The sequence below is a fragment of the Corapipo altera genome, unplaced genomic scaffold (assembly GCF_003945725.1).
Source record: "Corapipo altera isolate COAL_440 unplaced genomic scaffold, ASM394572v1 22b, whole genome shotgun sequence".
NCBI lineage: Eukaryota > Metazoa > Chordata > Aves > Passeriformes > Pipridae > Corapipo > Corapipo altera.
This window is the reverse complement of record NW_020884876.1, coordinates 2,109,546-2,135,733: the sequence shown is the minus strand read 5'-3', so window position 1 is coordinate 2,135,733 and position 26,188 is coordinate 2,109,546. Positions and strand designations below refer to the sequence as shown.

Here is a 26,188-nt window from a genome sequence, read left to right as displayed (position 1 = left end):
TTTGCTGAGTAGATGAAATCATAGTTGGAAATTCCATGCACACAAGAGAGTGAAGCTTCTCTTGTTCTCAACTGTCATCTACCCTCAGCTTTACCACCACCACATTTTTTACAACATTCTGTTGGTAACCACAGTATTATTTACATACCATTTTGTATCACAGGAAATTAAGAGTTAGTGGTATATTGAACTCTATCCTACTAACCTTTGGAGATGTACCAAAGAAAGGAGTAGTTTTTTCTAAGAACCTGGTAGAGTTAATTTCTGCTGCAGTTCAGGGAAAGCTCAAAATTTTTCTTCCTGTGCTGTCTCTTCTGCCATTGTACTGTTTTTAAAGGTACCGTCTTCAGAAACCCTAGCAAGGGGCAAGTCTTCATGAGGTAACTCCTACTGAAGTTAGAGTCAGCCTTAAATGAGGGAAATATATAGTGTTGCTCTCAACTAAAACCAGATGCTTCTGTAAAAATTAGCTATCTTTTTCTAGATGTGGAAAACAAACAATCAACCTGACTCTCCCCATGATCTTTGGCAGCAGGATAAGATCCCTGATCCTTTAAGAAGAATATGCCCACACTTTATAGCTTTGTAGTCATTGAATTTCTGCAAGGTCTGGGGAGAAAAAAAATGCAAAACTTAGATAGTAGCATGCTCTTGACTACATTAATTTTAAAAACTATTCTCTCTTGATAAGACTGAAATATTTTTTAATACCATTAGCAACTTTCTTTCTCTAGTTAAAAAATGAGCAGATCTCAGGTAAAAGATCTCATTGCAGCCATTCTTTAGTTTGTCTGGACTGTAGAAGATGGGACTGATGACCTATAGTCCCCTTCTCTCTCCTGTAGTGAGTCATGTCAGATAGCTCTTCTCAGAAGCTAAGTTCTGTCTTAAAACCAGTTCAGCTTTAGAATCAAAATAAAGCTGCAAACTCAGCATTGTTTTCACAGCAACAGACAGCTGCCTATATAAAAGCCATGCAGTAAATCAGCAGGGAGTAGAAAAACAGAGGTAAGAAACAACCAAACTATACATTTCATGAAAAAGAAATGTTTAACAAGCACTGTCATAATCATAGGTGGCTTTGGATTCTACCCACTGCCTTCCACTCGTCATAGTAGGGTAAACTGTGCTAGCCAAAGCAAACTTTCTAGGCTAACATTTGTAGCTGTTCCTTAAGCACATACTCATTTTCAGTAGTTCAAACAGCAGTTATTTTCAATTACATGGACTCTGTTTTGAAGACAGTTTTCTGAGTACATGGCCTGTCTCTGAGCTGTTGACAGGGGTTTGTAAGAAGAGCAAAGTACTGAGACCCAAGATATTTTTATTTAAAAAAAAATCGACTAAGACATTACATTGTGAATGGTTGGTACATAGCACACTACACTAAATTGTATGTTTATTGTGGTAGTTTATTTCAGCAGTACTCCTGAGAAATTATTTAGCATATTTGTTATGTTTCAGGTGTTTTAAAATAATAAAGAATCATAGGTAAAAAGTAATTGTTTCAACATGAAAGTAGTATTGTTTCTGTTGTGTATTGGACCCACATAGAAGACAACTTTGTTTGTGAAAGATCTGCTGGGAGTAATATTATTAGGCTCTGACAATGTAGGAATTCTAGATTTTTCGCTGATGGATGCATGTCAGACTCCAGCTGATGTTAAAGGAGATAATCCAGTATAAACAACTGGTGTTAGAATCTCAGATTTCCCACAAAAATAAATCTGCGCAGTTTTGGAATTTCTGTCATTGCTGGATCTCTCTGATGGGTCTCATGATTCTCTGCTTAGTCTACTTTGTGCTTTTCAGAAGAAAAAAACATTGTTGACAAGAAGCCTTTAGTCTAACTCTTACATTAAATAATCTTTTCTGTTTTTCTCTTTCTCCTTGCTCCTTGATTCACTCCTTTTACTTGCAGGTACTCAGTTCTAAAATGTCCTGCTAGAGGCAGAAAACAGCCTACTTCTACTATTTTATCATAACTAAAATCTCTTACTACATTTTTCAGACTTATGTTGGCTCAATAAATTTTTTACATCTGCATCAAGAAAGTTTGGGTTTGACTGGAAGTGCACCTGCATGCTTACCACAGAGTTGTCCTCTCCTTAACTGGGATGGATGGATGGTCTGAGAGCCAAATTGGATTTCAATGGAATCATGGCCGTGACCTCAAAGGAAAGAGGATCATGTGCTGGTTAAAAGTAATACATCAGAATGATTAACCTTGTTGATCACAAATTTTCTCTATGTTCTGCTGCTCTACCTCTGCAGATGATAGAGCTTTCACTACCCAGAAGTTTTAAATTATGTGTGAATTGAAACAGTATATCCTATTTATCAAGGAGATATCCTGCCCCATTGTATTTTCCCTCTACTGGGGTCCTCTTTCTATTTTTTCTGATTCTGACCATCCATAAAACTGATAGATGGGAAGGGGAACACAAGCTAAATACTACACCAGACTGCCTGTAACTCCCCAGTATTCCTCATGCAACTGCCTTATTTCCTTCAAGAGAGGGTTTAATATTTAGGGAGGTAGCCAAGTAAGAAAGAGTGTTGCCACTCCATACTTTTTAGCTATACCCCTCTTCTTCTAAAATGTATGACTTTAATGTGGGTTCATTAAGCAGGATGGGCCCGTAAAATACAAGAGCACAAGAGGAGCCATCTCCAGGGTAAATAATATGTGACACTGTGAGAGAAAAAAAATGTCGTTTTTATCTTATAATACTTATATATTCACTGAGAGTGATTTCTGCCTCCAAATTCAGTTTAAAAGTAAGCAGCAGACAGTGTGAATGGAGCCATAATTATGACTCAAGGGAAAGGGCTGTTCCTCTTCGAAGGGCGCTGCTATGAAATTGCCTGGGTTGGGTGCTACCTCTTAGAATTGGCTGCGTTGTTCTGGCATAATTTTGCTCTCAGATTTAAGAGTAAAGTACTTGTCATACTGAGTAGTAGTCTATTTTGTTAATAGCCCCATCCATTTAAATTCTAAGGTTGGATTTTGTTCAGTGACCTCTCCCCAGAGGGGGAGATGGGTGTTTCTTCTTTAAGATGAGGATATTTTCTTCTTTTTTAAGATGTCTAACCTTCCTTTTAAAACTGCAAAAATATACCAGCACTGTTGTCTTAAAATAGCCATATTGCTCCAAATAAGGAAATCTGGAAGATTATTAAATTCATTTTTATTATAGTGTTGGGAAGGGAAATGTTGCTTCTTTTTCATGGCAAAGAGTTTTTGTACCTGCTGACCAGCATTTCACAATTTACCATGAAATTTGACATCTTCAGCATTGACCTAGAAACCATGATGCTATGATGCTACCATTGGATCTCAGAACTGGTTTGTGATGCTGATTAATGTCACATAATCTCAAGAGTAATTGGAATTAAATTCATACTAAATCATACTAAAAAAGCCCCACAAACCCAACAAATCCATAAAATTGATACCTAACACATTCACAGCTTCACTGTATAGATGGGTGGATATGGTTACCTTTATGATGCCTATCCGGCTAAAAATCGTTTCAGTTTTCACCTATTTGAATTGTCCAGCTTCTCACACCAAGTCCTCTCTGAGCTTTGACTCTTTTAATGACCTGCACTGTCTCTGAGGTAAGTGCTTTGATGATCGAGCCTGTGCTTCCATACATGGCATTTCCCAGCTAAGGCATCAGAAATGTCATCAGTGAGTTTGGAAATGTCCTGTTTCTAGCAGATATTGTGGACAGCTATTCAGTTGACCTGACAGTCCTGTTGCTCTTGGATTTGAGCTCATGATCAGCCTACCTAGCTCAACAGTGTGTTACTTCTATGCTAGTCTCTGCCAGGAATATACAGGTGGGCACTGCACATCACTTGGACTGCTTAGAAAAACCAATACAGTGTGGCAATGCCAATTAGCAAACAAAGGTCTCAAAAGATAGGCTACCATCTATCTGTATATCGAAGTTGTTATTATGTGTGAATTCGGTATAGAATATGTGATGTATCTATCAAAATGGTTATCTTACTCCTTTTCAAAGGATGACTTGGTAGTTTTTTAAATTTTACCATTTCTTTTTCACTCTTCTTTTTCCAAAGCTTTGCTATAATAAGAAAGAGAACACTGTAATATTTCAGCAAAGTTTTTAATGACTCCTGGTAATAATATAAGTAGATCAAATACTCTGGTGGTGGAAGCTGTGTACATATATTTACATGGAGGGCTCTTGACTGTATAGTATTTTCATGTTTAAAATTCCAAATACTAATTAAATAATATTAACGCGTTTTATTTTATTTCTGTTTTCTCGTTTTGGTGCTGTAAAATTTGTCAGAAGGCAGTTTTTATTTTTGTCCTTGGTGTCTTGAGAAACAGAAAATACAGACATGTTTTTAAGAGAAACAGAAACTTCATGCCAGATGTCATTCCAATGTTTTTACTTTTCTGTTGGCGGAAAGTGGTTATGAGGTTAATAAAATGACATCATTCTTTCTCCTATGAATATTGGAGTGCAAACTCACAAAAAAAAAAAAAAGAAGTGGAAAAACTGCAATACAGCTGAGTATTTTATATTGTAGTTAATGTTTCAGTAGCAAGATCTAATAGCTAGGTTGTTAGTAACCATTCCATCCTGTGCTGTGGTTCTCTTCCATTTTTACAAATGCAGGGTATGCATGACTCATTACTTCATCAAAGGTGACATTATTATTTATTTGCACATATTATGGTAGGCGTTGCTTACACATGCATGCCTGCACAGAACCCTCTGCCAATAAATTTAGAAACTCTTAAGACACCAGCTTGCAAATTTTCTGTGCCTAGAACTCACTGTAGTTTTCATGCTTCTCTACAGGGTACAATAGTTACTGGATGACTTTTATTGACTCTAAGCTGGAATAAACCAAAAGCTTAAGCATCAGTTTCAGGCTGCTGAAGTAAGAAGTTTGATAAAAAAAAGTGAGGAAATAGAAAAGCTTTTGGAGTACTTCCTCTTGCTCTGCAAGAATAATTCATAGTTCAGCCATAGAGACCTTTATTTCTACATAGAATAGATTAAGATCAGTGACATTCCTTGTTGTTATTATTTATATTGCTTTAGTCAACACGTAATTTATAATTACATAGCTCAACTCCGTGCAATAAATAGTCTTTTTGGTGACCTACAATATTGATCAATTAATCTCTTTAGAAGAGATATTGCGACAGTATTTGGAAAGAAGACCCATGATGTTAGCTGCCGGTATTTAGAGATTTTACATTTAAAAAAATAAATCTTGACATTTAATCAGTCACATTTCAGCATAAAGCTGCATATGGAATTAATTGTCTTGGTGGGAGTTTTGCATGATACCATGTTGATTGCAAAGGTCGTCCTTTGGAATTTGGTTTGGACACTAGAGAATAAAATGTAATTTGTTGACGAGGTGAAAATAGTCATACATCAGTTACTTAAGGTTCCAAATTATTTACTATAAGGTCTTGTTTAGCCATTTGTTTGTTAGACTTGCTGCATTTAAAGTAGAGTCATGTCCAGAACATGTAAACCATTTGGATTCTGCCTTTTTACATGTGATATTTTTGACATTGCAAGTATTTATTCTGTATAAATTTTATGTTGCATTTCATGGCCTTGCTTAAAAACTGATGTATACAAGCCATGAAATAGTGTTACTTCTTGACACCTGCTTCACATGGTCTCAGATTGTTTCTTTTGCTTGCTCAATGCCTCTTACATTCATGATACCTTGTTTCTAACAAGAATTCAGTTGTATTTATGTGTTTTCTATACATTTCTATAAAACAGAGCCCTAAATTGCTGGGAACACCTCGGTGTTACAGCAATACAACAAAAACAGTGGACTAAATTTGAGGAAGTGATGAGCTCTTTTGAGTGTGTTCGATTTTGCGCACCGTCTCTGACAGTCCATAGAGAAGGAGCTTATTGGTTACAATTCAATTCCATGTGCTGAGAGAGCTTGATTATGAACCATTTCACAGGTTTGGCATGCCAGAATTAAGTCATTCCAACAAGTTTTGCTCAGAAGAAAGATGTGTGTGTGTATGTATATTTACACATATAAATTCTTTTATATGTGTATAAATTCTATCTATATGTGTAGATACAATTCTTCTAGTCAAAATAATTTTCTGTGAGTAGAATGCTCTTTTCAGACTACTTTGAAAGCAAAATAAAATACATTAAATAAATGCTTTGAGAGTGAACAGAAGCTATTTTTACAGACAATTTATTAATCTGTTGAAAGAAAACTAGTTTAAGTTTTTCTAACTCTGGCTGACAAGAGGTTAAAATATTTTAAGTGTGGTTATGATATCACATGGGAGTTAAGAATATCTTTCTGTATTCTTGTCAAAGAAATGTGTTTTCATAGGGTCTTAAAGTTACAAAGTACTGCCATTGTGCCTCTTATTTAAAAAGCAGAGACCTCCCTTCCTCATCCTGTGAAAGAGCTAGTATTTTGTATCCAGACACAGGTCACCTAGAGCCTCTAAAATGAGCACTTCATGAAGAAATGTCTTTCTTAAGTGAACAAATGTCTACATCAATAAAATTTTAAAAGCTTTGTGGGAAGAAGGGGCTAAACAGATTAAGTCAATTGAAACTGTTAAATTAAAGTTCTGTGTACAAAACCAAAATACTTCTTGTAAAATGAAAGAATTCCAATGTATAAATGATTGTAATGGGACCCAGCTTTTCAGGGGGGAAACCAGAAAATGACTATTACCTCCTCTACACATACACACATATTTATTTTGTTAAAAGTTTAAACACTTAATACCTTTGTAACATAAACTGCTTACTTTCTGTAAAAGATAACATTAATGGGGCTGAAAGACAGATGCCCTGAATCCCTGCCAGTATATGTAGAGGAGTCGTGAGGAGGCACAATATTTACAGTATTGAACAAGTCACCATTTACTCATGCACAGATAATTGTGCTCCAAGAGGCAGTTTTTGTTGTGTGTACTCCCAGTAAGCCCTTGCTTTGCTCTAGATATTGCTCCACTGATGAGAGTTGTGTACTACCTGATTTCCATTAGATGCAGGATCTGATTTCCCGTCCCTGCTTCTGAGGGAGATTGTTGACACCCTCACAAAAGAAATTTGTCTTGCTTCTTTCTGTTTTGAGTTGCACAGGACAGGCTGTCATACATGAAACAGGTTTTATAAAAACGCGTTTCCTAAAACGTGAGAATTATCTCCAATAGTCTGGGCAAATCTCAGGGCTTATTAACCTGCAGAAAAATGACATGAACTATTTTGGATCTAAGAAAGTGGAGTCGTCAAGCACTCTTGGCAGCAGCATCTTTTATTTTGGGAGGCAGAGATTTGTAAGCAGTGCCTTTTTAGGTGTGGCTTCTGTGGTCACAGGTAAGCAGTGCAAGACTGCAGATTCATCTTTTTGCCTCTTAACTACAGAAATCCTGTTAGCAATACCCATTCATCAGCCTCCTGATAGACAAGTTAATTGGCATGATTTTGCTGAGTACTGAATCAAGTGTGTTACTATGGTGTTAAGTCTGTGCTAATAAGCTCATTAATTTGATGTTTATTGTGTGTTACTGGCAGGCAAAGTCATATATGAATGGAGATGGGAAGTTAGGCAGCTCCATCTATGCTCTAGCATTTAATTTTGTATCCATTTTGTTCACTATGATACTCATGGTTATCTGATACAAAGATTTGTTTGGTGTAATTTTTTTAATGCTTTCAGTCGAGATGGTTCACTCAGCTTGTCATAGTCTGAGTTAGAAAGGCAGGGTTTTTTTGAAGATGATACGTAGGATTTCTTAGCTAATAGTCCTAACTGGATTTTTCCCCTTCTACAGGTTTGGAGAAGGACTGCATTTCCTTTTGGATTTTTTTAAGCTTTCACTAATTATATCATAGCCTTTAAGGAAATGAGTATTGCCTTATTTTCACAGCCCATGTGTCCTCCTTAGGTAAGATTCCAGACACAGTTGTAATAATAATGAAATCAACACCACAAAGCATAGTGTATAGTGAGAACTTTACTTACAGGAACTGCTTATCATTTAGGTTCTTAGCTCAAAGGCAGTAATCACCAATCAAATCTTTTATCTGCAAACCAGTTTGATGGTGCCAGCACTGTATATGTGGGTTTGAGTGTGATCATATTGGTTTGTCAGCTTGGTTTTCCTTCCTTTGGAGGATATATTTGATTATTTCCTACAGACTAGCAAGGAAAAAGCAGAGAAACAACATATCTGAAAAGAAATGAAAACTTTACCATGGGCTATAGCCAAAATTAACAATGGGGCTGCCACATTGCATTCCCTCTGTCTCCCCAATTTAATGAGTTGTATATTTCCCTTTCAACTGGCCCTCAGACTTCCTTGGATCACAGACATTTCTGTGCACATGGAGCATGCATAGACATACCAGTGCACATTACTTTCAGTAGGAAAGCAAGTATATTCATAATTTAATTTCACTTATTTGTTACTTTTCTGAGCTTTCAGGCCAGCAGAGATCGGGTGGTCTTGGACTTAACTGCTTTTCCTGGCTTAAGATTTTATCTTTTACATGTGAAATGGATCTGGCAGTGTGTTAGAGAACTCACAAAACTGTATTGTTTTTGCCTCTTTTCAATGACAACCCCGCTCCCAAAGGGAGCTGCACAAAGCTACACAAAGAGACAGTACTAAACAACAAGTTGATGTGTCTCAGTCCAACTATGGAACCATGGTAGATTTTTGTTCATTATTATTACATCATTTTTTGCAGATGTATAGATTTTCTTGATATCATTTGCTCCCTTCCAGTAAAGAAGGCTTAACTCTCCTTGTCCAGGTTAGAAAAGCAAGTCTTGTTTGAAGGCAACATGCTGACTCAGCCAGCACGATATTAATGGAATTTTACCTCTGCAGTAGGCCATGAAGAATAACTTTTAAAATCAGATCTGGCTTGCCAGAGGTCTGCCTGTATAATACTTACTGCTGTGCATCCTCTTGAAGATGACCAGATAGCTCTACTTAAAACAGAGTTGATAATCTAACTCTTTCCACTTGGAGAAGTGTAGAATATTAGAATTTAATTAAAGAGGTTACTACATCTGCTGTCCCAAAGGTATGTGTAACAGACAAATGACTCAATCTAGTAGGTGTTTCCCACATGATCCTGAGTTTTCCTGGGAAGTCAAGAGAGATTTCTTCTAGTGGTTGTCTTTCTTTAGATTTTCTCCAGTTCACGTCTCTTCAGCAAAGTTACCTTTTATTGCCATGAAGTTTCTCTGGGAACTTTCTTGATCTAAGAAGATGTCTCTTTGGAAGCTTGCCTGTTTCACCTCATGGCAATGTTTTTGAGCACAAGAGCATTAAAGTCAGCATACTATAGACCTGACAAAGCTGCCTGCTGGCTATGGTGTTCCTGGCTCAGCACAGAGCAGTGTGAAGGCCGATACAAGACACTGGTGTAACAAGACTGCTTCATTCTCATTTGTCCCCACCTTCCCCCAAAAAGCAAAAGGAAATATTTGTTCCATACCTATAAATTTACCTGCATTTACCTTATCTGAGGCTCCTGTAGCATTGTATTCTCTGTGTTTACTGTTCTGCGTATTTAATAGGAATGCTTTGTTAATTAAAAATGTGGTAGGCATAGAAGAAAAAATTAAATTTCCCTCTGGATGTCCACCCTGCACCACCCCATCCCAGATTGTTTGCCTTTGTGTGCCTTTAAAACAAATAGCATATGGTTCTGTGACTGTTCCTGTAATTTAAAGTAGTCATGTTGCCTGCAGAAATGAAGGGCACCACGCACACATAAAACTTGCACAGTATTTTCTAATGAAATGCGACAGCCCATTTGTGCAGCTGTGTCTAATAAGGCATGAATACAGTTAACTGCTGTTTACCTCCTCACATTGTTTGTTTGAAGTACAGAAATGCTGTACATTCACATTAAGCAATTCAGTATAGAAATCTGACTTGGACTGACTATTTATGGGAAGTATTTAATAATTTTGTAGCAGGTTAAAACATATGGTTGTAGTTACAATAAATAAATGACTTGGTCCATAAACCATTGCCATTCAGCGCAACTGTCACATTGATGTAAGTTTATCCTTCAGGGGAATAAAATGTAGATAACAGTTAAGTAATAAATGACAGTCTGGGTCTTTGGGGAAGGGAAAAGTTTCAAATTCTTTTTAACGAGGGCATTTGTAAGAGAAGAGGAAAAGGTAATGTGCCAGAGATGAGAAACTCTCCAAACACGTTTTAATTCTACCCATCAGGTTTTCTTCTAGTATTTCTTCCCTACCCCTCCCCAAGTCTAGGAAAAGTAATATAGCTGCTAAGCCATAGGCAGCAAAGAATTCACACATACTTCATAGTTATATCTGACTTACCCTTGCATAGTACTGCTGCCTTTCCTGAACAGACCAGAAGTATTCTTCTCTGACAAAAAATAAGGAGCATTTTCCTTTAGTTTTTAAAAAATGTCTCTGGTTTTGTCTTAACCAGAGTATTTCTTAACCCAGTATTCTTTTGCAACACAGAAACAAAGATGACACAGTTAAATTTGGGAAGATGTAGGCACTGTATTAAGTTATCTGTAACTATTAATAGCTGTAGCTATTAAATGTATTTGCTCAGAATATTGTTTTCCAGTACTAGGGTCAAAGTGTTCTTAACATAAAGGATCGCCGAGGAAGACTGGCACAGGTCCTCAATGGCCTCTTTATTAACAGATATTTTAATAACGGTTGTGATGTCCCTGGTGTCCAGGCTCTCACTGGCTTGGTTTGTTTTAGTTCTGTTTGCATTTGAAAGTGAATTTTTTTCATTATTCTTTCTTATATCTATTTTAACAGATACAGTTATGATAAGAGCTCTGAAAGTCTCTGCTTATGTAATAAATACAAAAAATTAAAAAAGCTAAAATCTTTGGTATCTTGTACCACTACCTAAAGTTCATTATCTGTAATGGACAGTAGCCTTATCTGGATGTAAGTCTTCTATTGTAACTGTATGATACATAGGAATAAAATTCAAAATACATGTTCTTGTAGCAAAAGAAAGAAAAAAAAAACAAATGAAAAGCTCTCTTAACCTTCTCACTTAATTTAATTATCCTGCCTCCCCTCTGTGTAGGCTTTTCCTCACTCTGTAGATGTATTTTCTGTCCACATCATTTAATTTCTGGAATTCCACATAAAATACTCAATACTCAAGGAATCAGTACATGACATTCAAGTACTCAGCATTCCACAGCAATTCTGGAAAGATTTAGAACAGCTCAGTTATAACCTTCTGTGTCCTCTTATCTACTGTTTCTCCAAGCTTGTCTTAGTGAGAGGTTGGCTTTTGCCACCATTACTGGAAAGCTGATGCTTCTTCTCCTGTGTCCCCTGGAAAAAAAGACTGTTTTCAAAGCTACCCACTGTAGGAGAGAAATGGTTCACTACAACTTCTCATTACATCTTCAGAGATGGCAGCAGACATGCAAGGACATACACTGCTGCTGCTGCTGTTTCAAGGGAGTGTCAGTCACTGACATAGGCCAGGTATTGCATTGTTTACATGCTGGTTTAGTTTCATCTGCTTGTTTACTGCAGAGAAGAGGTTGAATGTACTGAAGACACATGTGCCAACTCTTAATTGGTAGGGGTCTGACTGCATGCATTGGCAACAAACGTACAGATTGGGAAGGAACCATGTGTTTCAGGGGACAGAGTAGCTGTTAACAGGAGTTAACAAGTCTTGTTAACAGCATGCAAAACTTCAGCAACTAGCTTGAGGTTCTGATTTCACTGAGTTTTTGTGGCTACATGGAATGAAATTTTTTTTATGTATGAATTCACCGATGTAAGACCAGCAGTTTGAACTTCAAACGTCAGCAGCTGCAAATGGTTTTGTTGCCTCTGTGAAATTAATTGTTGCCTAGCCTATCACATTGGGCATTTGTGTTTTATTCATGGCCAGAGCGAAATCTCTTTTAGAAGTGATCACTAACACAAAATGAATGGTTTCTTTAGTATCTTGTGGGTGGACTTGGAGAAGAAAAGATAAGCATGGAGTAGTGTGCCTCTTCTCATCCTGTTTCCCTTCTGTAAGTCAAAAGAGGAGATGCAGTTCTAAGACATCACTAAGGCACTCTTGCCTGGCACCAGTTATCTTGTCCTTTTCCTGCATGTGCTGGTCATAGGAGTTTTCTTTTCATAAAATGCATAGAGCCAGAGGATACCCTTAAATATTTTAACTCTTAAATGTTTTCAGGCACATGGGCTCTCAAACAATGGTGGAAACAGCAACTCATGGATGACCAGGTGACCTGTTTTTCTGTCCTTAAGAACTAAAAATAATTTACATATTTTTGGTTTTAAAGCATTTGCATGTCATCTTGGTGTGATTATTGGCACATGTTGTATTGATTCAACTTTATTGTCACATTATTCTCTCACATTCAAGGGCCACATGTGCTCCACATCTGGTGAACATTCAAAGGCCTTTTGGAAAACATCACCATGTTTTTGTTCTTAAAAATGCTTATGACAAATATCACACTCTTGCATCTGCTTCTTCTATTGGTTGCAAACAGGATGCACTAGGCTGTGTCTACTGTCCAGTTACAAAACCACCAATGATAACACACTACATTTCCTGTTAACTGAAGTGATTAACTGCTTGACTGTTGGTCCTTGTTCCTTGCACCAGAATGACTGATAGGAATGAATAGGAATGCTCTCTTTTATAGTTATTCATGATCAAATATAATCTTGTTTTTGAGGAGGGCATGCTTTAAAAATTGCTAGCATAGTATTCAATATCAAAAATGTCCAAGAAACTCTCCAGAAAACATTCTGGAAAAAGTTGAATGTTTTCTGAGAGATCTGCCAGTACTGTTCCAGTTTGGTACATTGCTCAGTGCATTTTATAGTGTGACTGCATGACTATTTACCACGCTTCCTGACAATGGCGTTACTTTATCGTGAACGTCTGATGGTGTGGAGTATAGGCATCGTGAATGCCATCTGTTTAGAATATGTGGTTCCCTGTACCAAACCAGTTGCATGCAAAGAATACTGCAGTGTGATTTTCACACATTATTTATTTTGTAGGGCAAAGTTAAAAATCATGATTAGCATCTTCTTACATTTTGCCCTTAGGTGCATATTATATAAAATCTCATTTGGGGATACCTAAACCCAAACTCAAACCTGAAACATGTTTAGTTGGGCTTAGAATGAAGGAGAAAATATTCTCCTGACTCAATAATGAACTTCATTTCTCTTTTGGGACTTGACTTCTGACACAGAGAGAAGGCCAAAATAAAACCCAGACTGAGTGAGGGCCCCGACTTAAACCTGCTTTTAATTAAGCCTTGTAAAGGAGCTTTTCTGCTAAAACTCTCAGGTTGAAGAGTTCATGCAAAAAAACCTCCCTGTGGCTTATGAACAGCCAAAGTGGGGACATTCAAACACACATTTTTGAATAGTTTTAACCAGAAAAAAATCCAAGTGAGAAAGTGCACGTTATTTATTCAATGCAGTTTTTAGCGGGTCACTCCTTTTCCAGTTATCTTACTTTTTCATTATTCTCTGTGTTTCAGTTTAAAACTTAATGCCGCTACAAGATGTTTTGATATTAACAAACATGAAAACTAAATTGCTTTGTTTTCCTTTTTTCCTAATTGCACATAAATCTGACCCAGTTCATCTGGACACAGTTACAGGGCGTTAGACATGTAATACACATTTCAAATCAGAATCCTTGCACCAAGGCAAAGGTCAAAGTAATTTTCTTGTTTGTTTGTTTTTAAAGGGATTAAATAAATGTAGTTTTACCACAAGGAAAATGACAGCCCCCATTGCTCAATTATGGCTTTGAAGTTCGCATTTAAATGGGAGAAGAAAATTCTGTCTGGACCAGTGACAGGGATAATTTCAGAAGTAAAGTTTGCGTGTTTTCTGTGCAAAGTGCTGTTCTTTGTGCAAGACTTCTGCTAGATCACTTACACTATCAACCCCAGACAAGTGCTTATACCACATTAAAATAAAACCGTGGCTTCAGTGACAGGCTGTAAACAAAAGGGGTGGGATACAGTTAATGGCAGCAGTGTAGCGCTAAAGAAAAATAAATAATTTCCTTTAACTTGCAACTGGCAAATGCCCAAATCCTGAAACATCATCAATCATCCTTGATGACTAGATGAGATCATAAACTGAATGAGGAAAAATAAACTTGAATTTAACTTAAATTGTGATTGGCGCAGTAAAAATTAACTTTAACCCAAAAAGATGTTTTTTTCTTCCAAAACATTTCTAATTACCAGCCTTCTCAACTTTTCCCCACCCATTGCAGAACTTCCAAGTGCTTTTTACTGTTGGTAATGTCATCCTTCCATGTCTGTTTCAGCATATGCTTTCAGTTTTTATGTTGAGAAGCAAGCTGCTTTTGCGTTTCTTCCAAAAAAACATTTTAAGTGTAGTCTTCATGTAAATACTGAACATCATGTTATTCAAAACCTCATAATTCACCAGTCTACCAGCTGAATAATGTAGCAGGCATAGAAGATTGAGAAGCAAAGAATGTTATACAGACCAGAAGAGCTATTCTGACAAAAATCTGTTGGGGAAATACTTCCTGAGAAAAAATACATGAAGTTTCTTTTTCAGTTCTTCACACATCTACAGCTTATTTTGAACAAAATACACACTCTAGGGAACAGTTATGTACTGTCAGGAAAATTGACTTGATATTTTAATTTTTACAGCTGTTTGTGTTTTGCACCAGGACTTTTTACAAAGTTTCTATATCATATTCCTTGAGAGAGATGTTTGTTCTCCTGAGTGAATGGCTTTACATATAACAGTTTAGTTCTGGAAAGTTGGAGAGCTGGTAGAAATAGTACTAAAATTCCACCAATCGTATGAAGTCCTGACATTGTGACGTCAGTTTTGGAGTGGGCAAACTATATAATTGTTTAAAAGATAAAGCAGCATGTCACAAATATTGCAGTCAGGCAGTGATCATTACCGATTATTTGAAAAACATCAGACATGGTTGGGAGAATCAATTTGACACTGATTTTGATAAGCAGTAAGCAAGGAGATTTTGTAGTTTTAGACCATTGGTTTAAAGGCAATGTTACATCCTAGCTATTCATGGCAAATACCAAGTAAGTTGAAAATATCAGTCTGGTTCTTAGGGGTCTAATTGATGCCAAATTGGCAGAGATTGAGGAGTAAGGGAGTTCAGGCTACCCTCTAACCTCCTGAGCTTTTGCATACTTACTTTATCAGTTGTGTAGATAAGGGCTTTTGCTTCACCATGCTGTCAATCTGGTCCTTGCTCTAAGATGAAAACACTGAAATTAATTATGTAGCTTGAGCCTGGGTTCAGCCATCCCCTGTGATATCAGATGTGTAAAGTAAACCTCAGCTGGTAATTAGTGTATTACTGATGAGTGTTGGGAACAAACTATGTGAGTGACCTTTTCAATAGATACTCTGAGAGGGGTTTTTTCCTCCCTTAATAAAAAAAAAAAAAAGGCATAAATGCTGACTTCGAATTGCTCTGATTATGTTGTGTTAAAATGGTGGATTGGTCATGCTGTTTATTTATTTATTTACATACTAAGATTTGAGGGGAAAACTGTTCTAGACTGAGCTGAATTTCTGCCAGCATATGATGATGCCACATTATTTTGTGTGGAGAGAACTTTGTAAGTTGAGAACTTGTGATTTTGGAGGAATGTCTTTCGAAGACTTGCTGCTCATTGCAGCTCAGAGGGATGCAGCCAAAATAGCATTTTAACTTTTTTTCCCCCAGTTATACATGTCGATTTTTCTGTCTGTGTTGACAGGAGACTCAGTTTGTGGATAGATGTTTATCCTTTTATATGTGATCATGTTCATGTAATCATTCTTGACAGAAGGTGGGGGCATAAGTACAGAGGATTTTGAGATAGCCAGTGTAGCTTTTGTGGGCGTGGAGGTTTTGACGTTAGTCTGTGCGAGTTGTCCCAGTGGCCAGTGAAGGAGTGTTTGGATGTGAGAACTGTGGGCTTTGTGGGAGTGCCCCGCTGTTGTCAGGAGAGGGAAACACAGCTACCATGCACTAGGGCCACACGGCCCTTCTAAGGCCACAGTGTCTTTCGAAAGGGCCAGTAGTAGTTGTTAATTGTAACACATTGTTCTGGAGTATTTTGTTTCAATTTTGCTTTACTCAAGTTACAATGTTTTTCAAGTGGTTCTACATAGAAATTTAAAACCTTGTCTTCAAAATTCATCATATGTTTAGATGAGATAGATGGCTAATGAAACATGTGACCTACTTCAAGGCTGAGAACTGGTGGAGTGGTACTTTAGGACCAATTCTCAGTTACTTTGCAGTTGGCTCAGTGTTTGCTAGCCTGGGCAGAAAAGAAGAGCTAGGTGGTTGTGCTGTTTCCGAGGAGAGCTGCTTACTGCTCAAAGCTATGTCAGCTCTTGCAAATCCCATTGGTACCTCAATCTCAGGATGCAGACTGAGTTTGGACATCCCAGTAGTCCCAAAAAATATTCAAATCAAGAAATTTTCCCCAATGTTTTGCCATTGCCATCCACAAAGTTGCCTTCACTGTGTGGTTTCTACATTCATAGCTGCAGCATCGTAGCCTGTTCTAAATTTCATGGCCATGTCACGACATGTTCTGAATTTCATAGCATTCTTTGCAGAGAATGGCATGATATGCCAGCTTTTATATCTCACTCCTGCTCTTTTCCTAATGTTTGGATTATTATTGGTCGTTTGGTTGTTGATCAGTTACCTACTAGTTATTCTCCGGCTAAATGTTTTGATTTTACTGTGAATATGCCATTGTTCTGTGCTGTTTAAGATAAAGATTTGCCCTTCTTACCAGGATGTTAATAACTCCACACCAAAAGTAGGTAGCTCCATTTGGAAGAATAAGGGTGTGTTCTGGAAGATTAGGTGAGTAACAAGTATAACTTTCAGGCATCTTCCATGAATTCAGCCGTTCAGATTAAATGTGACATGTTGCTGCTCCTGTAGTTATCTAGAAATTTAGCAAGCTGTTTTTTTGGTAAAAACTGCAAGAATTAGGGGTAACTGAGAGATTTTAGAATTTTTGTTCTGATAATCATTTCTTCTTTCGGTAACAGCAAATACATATTTTCCGTGTCCTTTACTTTATCCATGTGTACCAAAAAGTTGCAAATTTTAAGTGATCGCTAAACTAGTTAAATAACCATTCTTCTTGTTCTTCACTGATCCTTTGGGAGTCTGGTACTGGGAAGAAAGATTCCAGGAGACAGTTCTCCTGCAGGAATGAGGAATTCTGATCGCTTGTTTCACAGTATTTGTCCACTCAGTGGACTGGTTTGGGTGTCAAGATCTGGCAAAGACAGTTCACTCGCAAGGGGAGTGGAAACCATTGAGAGCAGTGGATAAATTTAGGTAGCTTCATTTTAATTTTCCAATGCTTCTGCCGAGGATCATCTAAGCCCTCACAAAAGTTGTGCTAAATAAAAGAAAACTGTAGCACTTAACGTGTACATTTGCCTTTAGTGCCTAATGTAACATTTGTGCCAAATATTCACGTAATTTTTCACTTTGGTCATGAAGTATGTAGGAACTTCTGGTTTTTCTTCAAGGATCTTGGTTTGTCGGGGAAACATCTGGTTTATGTAAATGAGCAAGGAATTTAGTACACGAGAAGATGATTGCAAAATAGCATCTATGTGGTCTTTGCGTCAGTCATTCAGCTACATTTTGTAAAAATAAACAGTTGTTACTTCCATGATTGCCTTCCCTTTTTCAGTGTGCGGTGTTAATGAACGTGATTTGCTCCTGCGAATTTATAAAACTACAAAAAAAAAAAAAAAAAAAAAAAAAAGAAAAAAAAAGAGCGTGTGCGCAGAAATGACCGCAGACGAAACGACGTAGCAGGATTTTCGTGATGTTGGGTAATTGCTACAGAAGGCTGAGTTCAGTCGGGATCAGTTTTCCAGGCGGCCGCTCCCTGCTCTCGGCGCTCCAACAGCGCCACCTGCAGGGCCCGGCCGGGCGGGAGTCGCACCGAGCAGGGCGGCAGCGCCGGGAACCCGCGGGTTTGTTCCTGCCCCGCTCCTTTGCCCCCTTGGTACAACGCACTCCACCGGCTTGGTGTGCGGGGTGCGCGCTGGCCTCCTCCAAGTGTAGAGGGCTGCGTTCTTCCCTTTGCTCTTCTGCGTAAAGCAAGCCAGTAATTCACCTTAATAAATTCAAAGCGCCGTTAAGCACAGAGAAACAGTTCTTGTGTCAAAGTTTGATTGTTGTTATTTTTTTTTTAATCTGGCTTCGTCTCGGCTGTGTTTTATTAAAATTATTTTGGTGGCATTTCTGTTGCGTGTTTTCTGATGTGGAAAAACAAATCAAAACCCACTTATCACGTGAATCATTGTTAAAATCAGCAGTAGTCCTCTGTGTAAAATCTGCCGGTAAAAGCCGGGAGGATGGGGATTAAACCTGGAGCACATTAAATTAGTTCCAGTCTATCCCAAGTAGGCTCTGCATTGCTTGCTTAGGCAGGCAAAACGGAAACAGGCACTTTATAACGAGGCTGGTTTAAAAACTAGGGGGTTCATTTGAAAAAGATTTATATCCCCCACTTATATAAACATTACAAACGTGGGCTGCAAGCAGGAGGCAAATCTTTATCGAAATCTCTTTAAGAGCTTTTTCATTGTGAATAAAATAAAAGCGTGTACTCTTGTTTGAAGATTCGCCAATATCTGTACACTAATCTTTTCTCAATGCTCTGACTAATTAAAATACAACTCAGGGTAGAACAGCAAGACCACCAACCGGTAGTTTGCTGGGGTCTGACAAAAGAGGCAATAACTGAGGTGGTGGAGAGAAATTATTTGGTTTAAGAAGGAAAGATTGTCCTGAGACAGGTTTAGGTTTTCTGTAGTGGTTATTAAAAAAAAAAGTGAAATTTTAAAGAGAAACAACAATGTCTAGCTTTATCTCTGCTCACCCCCTTCCCTGGTGGATGCTGCCATTCTCAAACAGAAATTTTGTGAGGTTTATGATCTTTGCTAGGGCCTGCAGCACTGTCTGCTGGTAAGATCAAAATATTTGCTCCAGAAAAATTAAAAGTAGTCTGGGATATGAGGGTTCCAGATGTCAACTGAAGTGGCTACTCTCATTGTAATGTTTGTGGGTAATTTAATTGTGATGGTGTTATTTTGAAAGTTTATTTTTAGAAGGATTAAACATACATTAGTGCAGTATTTTTAGTATTAACACAATTTTATTTCTAACTGTTGCAATACCATTTTACTTCATTTAGTGTACGTTATAAAAGTTGTTCAAATCCTGCATTTAGCAGAAAGTGCTTTTCATATTTCATTTTTATGTTGATAAACAGTGTCTAAAAGAGCTTTGTAATACTAGTCTGCCTTCCAACATATGATCCAAGACTCAGACAAATGATTCAAAGTACCTTGTGCATTGTAATATATAAGCAGTCTCCTCTGGATTCTCTCATCAAACTAAGGTGTGGCACACCTACTTTTTTTGCTGTCATGGTGCCTCCATACAGAATATCACTTATGACCCTCATGTCTGATTATCATGTCCTGAGAGCATACTGACAGAAGGCTTGTTAGAAAAGTGGGAGTTTTATATGCTGTAGGGGATGAAGAATTTTCTACTAATTCCCAAAGAAGAAAACAGGATTTTCCTGCTCCTGTAGTGGTATGAGTATGCTGCAATGATAGAAGTTGGAAGCACTCTCTCCCTGAGGTGTGGGAAGCCAGATATGAAGAAAAGAAATTATATCAAAATGCTGCATTTCCTCTCTTGTAAGAGTTGTGCAAGAGAGACTGTGAGGTACATAGACCTACCCATACTGGCTTTTGAAAAAGAAGCCAGTTTATAGGGAGCTCCACCCTGTGACAGCTTGATGGCTATCACTAAATAGGTTATAGTGGGCTCAAAGTGAGCCTCTGTTGTATTGACATCAGCGTACCATGACTCACAGTGTAGGTGGGGGCCGTAAAGGGAATTCTTTGCTGCACTGAATGCTATTTCCCTTACCCAGAACTCAGCATCAGACTGTCAGAGCACTCAACTTAACACTTGGTAGTGTGAGAAGCTATCGCTGCTTACAGGTAGAGAAAAACAAGAAGTCTGCATTTGGCCATGGAGGTGAACATCGGTCTCCAGAGTATCAGTCTGGTGCCTGACCACTGGGCCATGCCTCCTTTCTCTGCTACCAAAAAGCACAATGGGGAACTAAAAAATATCTTGGAATCTCAGCACACACAACTGAATTTGTGTGGGTTTGTTTTGCTTGTTGGATAGGTTTGGGTTGTGGGGTTTTTTTATGTTGCACATACAACCACCTTTTTTCACCTTTTTATTGCAGTCTGAATTGTGTTTTATCTCAGCACAGCTTGATATCCTCCTAGAATAATTTTTTAAAAAAATATTTAATCTAAAAGTAGCTTAAGTCAAGTCTGGTCTTATCTTATCAAGGCTGGATAATTTTTTTTTTTAGTTAGAATGAAATGGAATATACATTCGTCCAGATCTTCGGAATGAAACTTGAACGTAAGAAATCCTTTCTGCATGAAGCAACTGGGAAATATATATGAAAGTAACTGAAAACTTCTGAAGTCCTTAAGTGTTTGGAATGACATGCATGATTTAAGTGTTTTTAGATATTGGGACCAGATGTCCTGTGCTCCAGTCATCTCCCTTTGCACAAATATAATATCATGAGGGATAGTTATGCTGACTCAGACTTTTGGCTGAGTGGGAGGGAAATCCCAGAGGAACAGAAAGCTACATTTGTTTTTCTAGTTGTAGCTCATTCTGGACAAATGGATGGGGAGGAGGTGTGGCAGGAGCAATCCCTGGCAGCCAGGATGCCCTCATGTGGCCCTTACAGCTGGCAGCAGGAAAGCAGTCAGATGCATTCTCTGTCCAGAGCAAGGAGCCAACAGCAAAACCACTGCTAATGCCACCCAGCATAGCCTGGCTCCATGGATGGACAATGGGAATGCTGAAAGGAACAAAAAGAGGGGAGGATTTGCTGTATGCCAACCACAGGAAGGGCATGTGGGCCAAGAGGCAAAGAGCATCATGACGGACAAGTAGGTATTGGGTATGCTGTCTAATAAATAGCATCCTAAAAGTTCATATACCCATGCAAGGTGTACCCAACCCAGGGCATGCAGTCTATTCACCCACTTCATATGAATACTAGCATTAAAGATTCGCACTGAGCAAACCCTCAGTCGGCGAGGCAGCACCAGAGGTGACTGAAAGAGGGTTCTGGGGTGAGACACCCAAGCAGCAGCCTGATGAGGACCTGGGGGCCCTTGGCAGCCAATCATGCAAGGAGGAGGCAGTGCCGAGAGCAATCAAGGGAGATTTAAACAGTTCCAGGGAGCATGAGTGACTCGGATTGTGGCTAACAGGAATGGACAAACAGGGACCTGGTATGGCAGTGAGGGCATGGCATCGGCAGTTTGCAGGGCAGTTGGGGCAGGCAGGGTGAGCAGGAAGGGCTCCTCTCTGACCATCCAAGAGTAGCCAATAGAGGCAGCAGACTCAGTAGCTGGTAAGGACCAGCAAAGAGATCCTTTCAGCCCCAATCTTACTAGTATATTAGTTTAAGCTTCCTGAGTTATGCTATTGACTTGCTGTAAAGCTCAATCCCCTGTAGCTGCAGGAGTGGGATTTCAGAAGTTTTTTGTCATTTTGCTGATGCCCATGTTTCGTGTGATGTTTTATATTAGATATATGCTGAGTAGTCATCGTTACTGCAGTTCTTGCACATTGATAGGGAAAAATGTAATTTTTTTTGAAGTGTCATTGTTCTGACATCCTCTGCTCTCTGAAAGATGGTAACCTAATTAGTTTTTAATGGTAGTGGAAAACTAGACAGGAAAATTAAGGTTTTAACCTGATACATTTCATAGGATGAAATGAGATAGAGTTGTGTAATTATTCTTCCCAACCTAAAAGGGGGAGGGAAAATGTTCTTCCTTGTGCAAATCATGCCACAGCAAGCATCCTCCAGCGGAGATGTCCTGTCAGTGAAAGATTGCTTCCACACACAAAAATGGACAAGGGGTTCCTAAGTTATAAACTTACTTATAAATGTGACATCTGCCTTTAATCACCGTGAAAGCCTGAATCCTGCCTGAAACATAGTGAATCTTGTACAAGAGCTAGAAATGTCAGTACTGTATTGTGATAACATTTACTGTACTTATTATCAGCTGTGGTGCTTTGCAGTGGACTGATAATCTGCCTTTGTGTTGCCATTCTGTCTCCTTCCTGTGGTTCCAGCTGGGACTGTGGGCAGAGCAGTGGGATCTTCTCCTGTACAAACCTCCTATGTCCATATATTTTTGCTTTGTGGTTTATGTCTTATATTATGTATTTCTCTATCAGCATACCGGGGTGTAAAATATTTCAAAGACAGTGCAAAACATTTCAGTATGCATTACCTTCATCCTTTCTGCTATTTCTGAAGTATTTTTCCCTCACAGTCCACAATTCCTTTAACTGTAATGAAGCACTGTGCCAAACAGTTTACGGTTTTGTTCACCAGATGCATTTTATACATAGTGTTCTATTGCGTGAGACCACTGAGTTGGTGCTTTCTGCTTGTTTTCTGTCCTTTCACCCTTGAAAGTCTTTGTGAAATATGCATGCCACTGAGAGCATCTCCACCAACTTGAGAACTGGAAAAATCATAGCTTCAACTTCCCTCATTTCTCGTGCCTTTCTTGACTAGATTCAAGAGCTATCTTGTACTCTGAAATTCTCTTCTGTCTGAAGAAACATGCACAAACTGTTTTTCTTCCTTTTGATAAGCAACTGTCTCCCACTCTGAAGAAATTTACCCTTTCAATTGTTTTGTAACTCCTTCCAACATTGTCTCTAGTTTTTCACAACCTCTTGAAATGTGAACACTGGGACTGGGCCTGATATACAGGAATTAATCCTGTTAGTGCCACATACTGTAATAAACCTACTCCCCAACTTCCGTCCCATGGATACTATATTTTGTAGTTATATTGGTCCTCTTGCCATGGCTTTGAGGTAAGTATGTCCATTGTGGATTGGATCAAAATGTAGCTGAGTTAGTTTGATTTTTCTAACCAAGTTAGTTCACTTTTTCTGCTCAAAAGCCTGCAAAAGATTAAGAGAAGAGGACAAGGTCATATGATACTCTCCCTGCTCCAACCATTTTGAGTTCTGCAACAGTTGTGGTTTCTCTGTATTTACTAATATTTGATGGAATTCTTTTCCCCTGTGAGTTTTCCATCATCTTTGTGAACCTAAGTAAGAATTTAGCAGCACAACAACCCTTGGCAAGAAGTTCCACATCTGGGCAAATTGCAGGAAGAACTACCTCTGTTTAATTTGCTTTTTAACTGGCTTTTACCAGCTTTGTTTATTGCCTGTTAGTTCTTGTGTTGGGACAGAGAGTGAGCAGTCATTCCCTACCTGCTTTTTCTAGTCAACTCTAATCCACTCTCTAGTGATTTTTTTAGGCCTTTTCTCACCACTGGGTCATCTGCGTTTCCAGCCTGAAGGATTATAAGTAGTGATCTAAGCAGTGATTAATTCCTTTTCTTTGTCCTGAGCATCTCTTGAATCTTTCTCAGTAACCATCTCCTGGAATAGAATCACTTCCTTCTGCAGATACCATCTGCACTATTGAATGACCGATTTGGTTGTACTACATTTTTCTTGATTTATATCCCTTTTATTTGTTTTTTCTCTCTGTGGTTTCTTATCCTTTCCTTTGTAGTGGCTGAACTCTTTCCCATTATTTTCCTCAAAGCTGATGTGAGTTTTAACTTCATAGGGTATTACATTATCCTTGTACCCCTTTTCTCTATTTTGGACATCTTCTAGCAGTTTTCTCAATATTCCAAGACTTATAGAAATAAACAGACAACCTAAAAAAACCCACCCACACAAAAATCCTGACATGCATACACCAAGTTCTTTCTCTGATACATGTTTTGTCTTGACCGTGCCTGTATTCCTTTTTCATTCTTCTGACACTGTTTTTGCTATGCTGATTCATGTTTTTACCGAGCATGCCTGTAGAAGACATCACAGCTAAAAGCTTTGACTATGTTGGAAGTATTCCCTTTTTAACCTGCTGATGAGTCTCTTATGTCAGACATGAAGTGATTTAAGTAAAATTGTCCTTATCCTTGCATGGCTTTGTCTAATAAAATCCAGACTTGCTAAATATCCTTTTTTCAGTATGCTCTTGTTGCTGAGCCCCCATGAACCCATTAAAATATCTTCACACAGCTGTACACTTAGATGGTCTCCAAAGAGAGAGAGGGAAAAATTCGCCATGTGATGTAATACTGTAATTGCCAGACAGCATAACTCACTGCAATGAGGTGATTTCTGTGCTGTGGAAGATCAGGTATCAGTGGACATTTGAATTTTCTCAAAATATATGTATAAGTCTTGCAGTTCTGACATAGTGACTGAATCTGCTTCTTGTAGCACAAGATACAAAACTAACTGAAGAAGTTCCAAGATGATTGAAAACAGGAAACTGTTATGCTCAGTAAAGACAGGAGAAAGGTGTTAAAAGGAAATCTTAACTATGTTGTTCAAACTGTAATTTTTTCTATGTCCTAAGGAAATTAGGTTAAAGAAAAATACTGGATTATACTATTTTGGCTGTGGATTATAGCTGGAATCCAATTGCTTATGTCATGATCGTGGGCTAGGGAGTTATTGGCTGAAAGAACTGTCTTGGGCTTTGCTTTTGTTTTGGTTTTAGAAATGATAGGGATTGAACAGCTTGTTTTAAATACTTTTGTTGTTATCACATATTAGCTGTTAAGTGTCAGTGCTGTGTTTCTGGAATTATGCAAGACACCTTAAAAAAATATCTCTGACCAGAAGAGCTTACAAATGTTGTGCTTTTAAAAAGCCTTATGTTGTCAGTAAATTTTTCTTGCCTTTGGCTTGTCACTGTGTTCTGCAGTAAGTGCTAACGTCCTGGTTAGATATTCAGCAGGTATATCAAAGGACTTTTGATGTCTGTCATGTTGACTGATAGACACCAATTAAGCTTCTGGCCATTGACAGTATATTGAAGAAGTCATCCAAAGAGCAGGTGATTATTTATATATTTTTCTTTTATCTCTTGGCAACCTTAAATTCTAGTTCACATAGACTTCAAGCCAGCACTGTTGCATAAGGAAGCAGTCCAATTCTTGACCTTCATGGCTAGTTTAAGTTTTTCTGTGGCCAAGCAGTAAACCCAAGCAGAGAACTAGTATGGTTAAAATGATTTGTTTTAGTGCACAGGCACAGAAACACTTCAGTAGGCACAGAAGGAAGAGGCTGCTGTGGTGAGTGAACGGAGAGAATGAAGGCCAACTGGGAGAGCATGCACATAGGATGAATGTGAATCTGTGCCTTTGACAGCATGAGCCAGGTTAAAAATAGCTTCTGAAAAGCTTACTCTTTTCCTTTTATTTGTTTTTTATTTGTTTATGGTAGAATTTTAAGACACTGTCTGTCTACAAGGGGTGCCTGGAAATTATCTCCACAGTTTTGAGAATATAGATCCTTGGACAATGTTCGGAGGGGTGATAAATGCAGAAAAGGATTCATGAGATAGAATTGGCTCTGTATTTCATTAAAAGACAGAAGAATCATTAAAAGTAATGACAGAGGAGACAGGTCCTAGATGCTTTTACTGTTTCCTGTGTCTCTCACTAGCAGTTTAGTTCTCCACTGTGTTCTTTATATGTGTGTTCTTAGTTTCTGTATCGTCTATCAAGCGAATAGGCAGACGCTGCCATTAAAGAGAGGAGGATGCAGTCTCTTGGACTTGGCAGAGGCAAGTCGTAAAACTGTTTTGGTCCCCAACAAAAGGTGATGTGATCTTTCTCCTGATCTTTAATGGCTTACACTTCTTTTTTTACTGGAAGCAACCATTTACTGCCAGCATCTTACACCTCCACTGTCAATCTGCTGTGAGTTCACTGGATGCTTTGTCTGCTTTCCCCTAAGGCTAAAGGTCGCTCCTTCCCCCTGCAAGGTTACACTTTGTCAGCCCAGCTAGAAACATAAGTTTGAGACTAAAACTTTACAGATGTGCAAACTCATTTCCTGCAAGATATTGGTTATGTAAAATAGCCTGTC

General features: G+C 38.3%; 1 protein-coding gene across 1 annotated transcript in view; it reads left to right on the top strand.

The window, feature by feature from the left end:
- The window catches only part of SCFD2 (sec1 family domain containing 2), a 188,614-nt gene that overhangs the window by 52,114 nt on the left and 110,312 nt on the right, over positions 1–26,188 (top strand). The window lies entirely within an intron of this gene.